Below are 7,303 nucleotides of genomic sequence, written 5' to 3' on the forward strand. Positions count from 1 at the left end.
TAATATTTAATAGTTTGTGTTAAATTGTAGCATGGTTCAACAGTGCTAAACTCTGTATATATGTTCCACAAGCTAATTTCTGCTAACCAGTTCAATAAATAACAGTGATTACATGGACTTTATAATATTATTTTAATTTTAAACTGTTACATTTTGTTCTGCTCAGATCACATTGAGCTAAATAGGATCAAATCTGCTGACTTGTGTTGTAAAATGAGACGTTTTCCTGTTTGTCTTTTGTCAATAAATCCATAACACAAATAGCTTTTCTGACTTTATTTAAAACATTAGATAGATTATATTAACTGTAAAATATTAATAATAATTGGATTACTATTATTATTAATAGTTTTAATGATTTCTACATCGTCAGTCCTTTTTTTCTGCTCTGTTACCAACATGTACAGCAGTGGGAAATCCAGACTCTTGACCGTTTAGCATTAGCCGTTAGCTTCTCTAGCTGATCACATGGTCACGTGGTTTTTGCGCACTCCATTTCTATAGAACCTCCTTGTTGCGACCCTTCAAAGTTACGATCTGCAACCATCTTCCGCCTGTCAGGTTTGTGTCCCACATTGCTTGTTCTACAGCGCAAAGCGGCGCGCAAAGCCCCTTTGACCTGTAGATTATTCARGGAGAGGCCAAAAGGGAGTATTATATGCCTGCCAGTCCCCCAAGAGCTGCCTCCTGATAGCCTTACTTGTCATTAATAGCCCCGCTGAACAGCAGAGACRGCAGCATGATGAGTGGATCTTCAGCTGCATCTGACAACTCGAGTCACCGGCTGATAAAAGCCACGGCGCGAACGCACGCAGGGCTTCAGACAACGATGAGTCCTGCGTGACACAAAGCACAAGGGTATGAACAAAGACACCAGCTGGAGATGTGAACACAAAGCAAATCACGGCGGCCGATCGCGTGAAACCTAGGTGGGAACGCGGTGAAAAATGGCCCGCTGAAAGTTGATATCATGCAACGGTTTCCGCAGCCATCAATCCAATAAGGTGTGAGGACTTTATTCTCTCCGTGCTCGGAAGTAGTGCAATAAAATAGATGAGAGGATCAAGGTGAAACAGGAATAAATAAGTGAAAACAGCATATCTAAGCATGAAAAATGTCACAGGAGACGGCGCAGACGGTAAACTGAGGAGCAAAGAGATGAGAGGTGGTAAATTAATCTTTGAGCAATATCATACGGAAGAGAAAAGTGCACCGATCTTTATTTCTTATAACAACTCATGACAAATGACCACTGCTCGTACATTAGTTCTGATAAGGGACATGCAAGAAAGACAATAGCTTTCAATTCCTGATTTAATCAACCTCTGGCATGATGTACTTCTGGAAATAACAACAGAGATTAATCAGGAATCAAGAAGTGGAAGGGGGTGCAAGGGCAAGTGTCTGACTCCTCTGCGTGGCTATGTGATGAAATATACATAGTGTAATAAAGGCTCTGCTGCTGCCAGCACGGCCTGCCACGGAGAAAAGGCACCTGTGAGATTGAAGCTGCAGACACCGCATCACCAAAAATCTAGCCTGCGCTGAATTAATGAGCCCAAAGCCTCGGTGTGTGTGCACGTCTGATCCGGGGAGTCCTCATTTATTTTCTCTTTCCAACTCATCCTTTACAAAAATGACAGTGTCTCCTTATCGATTTTACACTCAGAGATCAATCAGCTTTGCCCTGACTCAGAGAAAATTTATGACCACCCCCTTCCTCCTCCTCCTCCTCCTCCTCCTGCCCAACCGCCACATTCCCATTCAGAGCTATGGGCTGCTAAAATTGCAGGAGAGGTTAGATGACCCCCACCACCTCCCAGACACAAACACCCACTCTCACCCAAATATATGAACCGACCCTGCCTTTGGCTGTTGTAACAACCTGGCCACACTCAAAATAAGCTAATCTACTGAAGAGGAGACTGTTTTCTTGTTCACACTGATTTGAGTCTCTTTTTTTCCTCTCACAGCCTCCTGTCTGTAGCTGTGTTTCCATTGCAAATGTGCACAAAACTTTGTCGATATTGTTAATGTCGAAAAACACAGTTTCGCAACTGCAGTGTTTCCATTAAGTAAGAAATGCTATTAAAGTCACGCGTGAATACACTTCTTCTCACGATAAGTCATTACAAACACGGTGGCAATGGATGTAAACACATAGCATGCTGCTACCGCGACACTAGCGCTCATCATCAGAGGAGACGTCGGCGTCTTTTATCGAGGCTTTCCAGAGACAAGCCCCTACTTGGGAGCAGCAACGTATGCTGTGTTTTTGGGAAATTGTAGTCGGTGAGTTTACTACTTTCTTTTACTACTTCTGTGATATTACTATTACTTCTACTTCCTGTTTTCTTCTTCTTCATCGTCTTTTTCGCCAGTAGAAACAGCCGGTTGTTGATCACGTGACTCCCGTGATGTGAAAAAAGTGTTTCCATTGCAGTTTTGCGAAAAACACCAATTTCGATACCAGTTGAAATACCACCTCATCCTAGCGCAAAAACATTTTGTCGAAAAACTGATATTTTTCTAAATCGACCTGTTTCCATTGAGCAAATTTATTTTTGAAATTCTAATTTGCGCATTTTCATGGTCAATGGAAACACAGCAACCTTCTTCACCTTCGAGCAAGACACAAGCAWCAAAGAACTGAGGGTGAAAGCTGTTTATAGACAAGAGCGACTACAAAGTGGCAGCTGCCATTTTAAAATACGACTGGACTCAAGTAAAGCCTTCCACAGCTTCAGAATGTTTAAATTTTTGTCTGTTTATTCATCCCTTGGACCGAATAAAAAAAGATGATCATGTCCTGCTAATAGATCCTTTGCTGTGTTTATGAAGATGAAGATGAGGCCAGAGAGCAGTGTTCCTCGTGATCTGAGCTCTGCAAGTGCCTGGCAGAGGCAGGAAACGCCAGCTGTATGGAGATGGCTGTGCTGTCATACTGGCCCCTCACATGGAGCAAATCATGCCAGAGAGTCAATAGTACCTGGCACTGGGCTGCCACAGCCATTAGCCAAGACCATTACCTTGCTCTGAGGCCTGGTGGGTTAATCCAGGGTTAATTCCATTGGCCTGTTTGGTTAAGGAGAGKTGAGCAGACTGACAGCTCCTCAGTACTTTTACTGCTGGAAGACCTGGTCTGTTCAGAGAAAATGTCTCTGTTATTTAAGCTGAACTGACAAACAAAAAAAATGAAAAAAGTGCAAATTGGTGTTAAYGGCATGACCAGAAAAAATTGAGATCATACACTGTAGAAAGTGCAATCAGATGATTAAAATATGTGGGATTAAAAGAGGCAATTTCAATGACAGCTAATTACTTTGAGCAGTATTTTACACATCAAACAAAATAATATATGATGCAAATATATGATGATCAAATATACAATGCATTATGTACATTAATATACAATATGATTACATACATTATGTTATTATGATAAGCTATGATATAATGTGACATGATGCAATATCACATAAAACTATATAGTAAAATACAACACTATTTGATTCAAAACAAAATGTTGCAATAGAAATATATAAAACAAAATAATATAATACAACACAATACAATTTGTAAAATGATATGCCATGCCATGATATGCTATGCTATGCTATGCTACGCTATTATACAACAATATTTGACACAATGCAATATGACACAATTTGATGAGATACAATACGATATGATTTAACATGATATGATATGACACAATTCAATTCCATGGTATATGATATATCGTATAATGTGATACATTACAATTTGATTTGATATGATAAAATATGATGTAACATATGATTTGATACAATGCAATACAATGTGATACAATACAGTATAATATATGATTTGATAAAAAATGATATGATACAATGTGATACGATGCAATAATATATGATAATGTACGATAATATACGATACGATACAATAAGATACAATACGGTACGGTATGGTACAATATGATATGATACAATACAATACCAGGGTATATGATATATGATATAATGCGATACATTACAATTTGATTTGATATGATAAAATATGATGTAACATATGATTTGATACAATGCAATACGTTGCGATAATACACAATACGATACGGTACGGAAAAATATGATATGATGTGATATTGATATGATTTGATATGTTACAACACAATTCAAGTTAATACAATGCATTATATTACAATATTCTTTGTTTTCTCTTGGAGAAATATTRATACATTTTTAAATCAGTCTGATTTGCTGCTTTCACAAGAATCCTCACAAACATCTATTAATGGTAATATTCAAAAAATTTTGTAAGTGCAGTTCTGAGAAAATGTATCAACAGTTACTATCTTACTTGTTTGTAGATCGCTCTCTGACTGCCATTGTTTTTACATTGTCATTTATCTAAAGATAAACCAACACAAGTTTATAAATAAAAAATGAAGTGTTGCACAATCTCTACTAACATTCCAAGAAATATACTCGACACATGTTGCACAATGCACRTGTAAACACAAGTGTTTTAAATGATGAAACAGAAAATATAGTGGATTACAGGSGTACAACATCAGCATCAAGTGGAAAGTCTGCTTAACATCAGTTGTCATAATTTACTCTGCAGCCAGTTGCTGTAATGCCTACAGCTGCCACAAATGTTGAAATGGCCACATTCAAAGCTTTCAAAAGCCTAAACAATAGTTAAATGCACATGATTGATAGGGTGACAAAATATTTTTATATTTAACAAGTCTCTCACATGAACAAGGTTATTATGGGCTTATTACTGTCACAAATGCACAGGGAATAACTAAAACAGTCCATCTTTTACAGATGCTTTTCACATTCAAGGRAAAAAAAAGAACACTCAACATCATATCAAACAAATGACACTTTATTTTGTGAAACCAGAAAGTTCATTTACAAAGGACTAGCTGCTGCAATCACTGGTCTAATGTAGTAGTGTGGGGGGGTGAGAGGGAAAAAAAGGGTAATTGGTTTGGTAAAGATCGTTTTCCATCGCACCATAAAGCACTACACAATAGAAAAGGTCGCCAATTAAGCAATCATGAATACCAAGTACCATAGCTGATGAAAATAGGCCAGTGGTTTAAATAGATTTGCAAGCAATTTACCTTTTCACAATGTTGGCAATCTGATGCAATTTGCTTGCAATTTTGTCTGCTTTCAGTAGCACTCTGCGCTGACACCGAACGGTACAAATGGCAAAGAGGACCACATAGAAAATGTAAAACTATCTTGGCCACATCAAGGTATCAGAATGGCGCTTCATCAGGAAAATTACAACAATTAGCATAAGTGCTCCAAAATCAACACTTTAAATGTCAGCGCCAAAGGTTGGGCCACAGATAAGCAAGGGTGCGCAGTGTCCTCCAGGATGGACTTGCCATGGAACGCAAAGCAATCACCCATCATCTCTTGCCAGTGATGGCCCCACAATTGCTGTGACATTCTCTCAGGCCTGTCATTCTCGGTCACAGACGGTTTTATTATTATTTTTTTCACTCTGCCTTGATTTGCTTGCAGCAGAATTACCTTGCTCCTGCTGCAAGATGTGTTTTTTCTTTATTTATTTATTTTTTAAAACATTTTTTACACCAAGGGACATTGTCACAGGAACAGGGTTTGGTGACATTTTTCATTAGTTCACGTAGAGTGACGGAAATGTTTAAATTTCATCTTTAAGTTGTTTAATGATTTGTTTCTCTTGGTTGAATTTAAATAACACACCTAAAAGAAACTTGCTGGATAATCAGAGCCTAATTATTGTGAGCATTTATGTCATTCCATAGCAACATCAGGTCAACAGAATATTTTGGGATTGGCTTCACTGGTTTATGCTGTTTGTTTAACTAACAGAGTTGGTTAAATTACTTTCAATTAACTTAAAAATTAATATATCTTGGGATGTTTATCAATGTCAAATTTGATGCCGAAGTTTGTTTGTATTTATTCAACCAAACTGACACAAGTAACAGAAAGTTTTGCTTTATAAAATAACTTTCTTATTGTCTAACTCATAAAGTCTAAAAGAAAAAAAAAGGAAAAATCAACTATGAATTGGCTCCAAAACTTGATCTCGATCACATTTTATAAGCATTATTGAATTATGATAGTTGGTCATTTTTTAAACAAACTTTTTTCTAATATTTGTTCAACAAACTATTTTTTGAGTGTATAAAAAAAGCATGTGACCAATCCAACACTGTGGAACCACAAAAAACACACATAACAAATGTATAAATGCAAAGATTAAAGAAATGCATTGTGTGTTTTATACATTTCACATCTACAGTTGACCAAAGAGAAAAGGCTGCACGTTCATCAAATAAAAGTTTGAGTATTTGTTTCACAAGCTCATTTTGGATTGGAGAAAATATACAGATTATTTAATGCTTCTGTCCACATAATGAGTCCGTTTTTGCAAATTCAACAAATGATTTTAAGGTGGGCGTCTGTGAGAACAACCCGGGTATTATCTCTTTGTCTCGTCTGCTGCCTTAAGGCATCATTCAAGCAGAAGTTTTGGCTTTGCCCAGCAGCTCCTCCCCYTGTCTGACTGGCTCTCCAGTTGAACTTGCCAGGAATCGCCAAAGGGGACGGTTGTGTTTGCTGCAGACTGAGAGGCTGAAGAATGGAAAGAGGAAGTTGGTGGGTTAGTCACAAAAAAATGAAATAAAATAAATGGTGCAGGTGTCTGAATTGCAGGGATCCCTCTCTTGAGAGGAAGAGGTGTAAATAATTTTCAGTTATGGTTCTTTGCTGTAAAAATGCATTCTCTATATGTGCATTATAAAGTTAACCCCTTTATTAGCTTTCAGTTTGTTCCATTTACACTTTGGTGATTGTAAAACTGAGTAAACAATCACACTTAATTCAAATTAATCCAAATTTTTCATTTAAAAACATTTTAAAGACTTGTAAATTAGGTATATCCTGTTCAATTTTAGTCCCATCACTGCTGACGAAAAGACGGTTTGGTTTTTAATCACTATAAAGATTTTTGCTAACTCTTTTTTTACTTTTATTGATCTTTTCAAGGAAATTATTCTTTATTTTTAAAGGGATCGTGTTTATTTTTCCAGCAATGTTTCCAAGCTGTTTTGAGCAAAATAAAAAAATCAGATTTTTCTTATTTCAAAAAAAACTTGTACTACAGTGCACATTATTTTGTTAACTTTAAAAAGAAACTAAAGGGGTAACTTTCATTAACTGGGCACCATTCAAATGGAAAAAACTTGTGTGTAAAATACAAAAACAAAACAAAATAAAATAAAATAAAATAAAATAAAATA

This window comes from Austrofundulus limnaeus, unplaced genomic scaffold, assembly GCF_001266775.1.
Source record: "Austrofundulus limnaeus strain Quisiro unplaced genomic scaffold, Austrofundulus_limnaeus-1.0 Scaffold52, whole genome shotgun sequence".
NCBI classification, from domain to species: domain Eukaryota; kingdom Metazoa; phylum Chordata; class Actinopteri; order Cyprinodontiformes; family Rivulidae; genus Austrofundulus; species Austrofundulus limnaeus.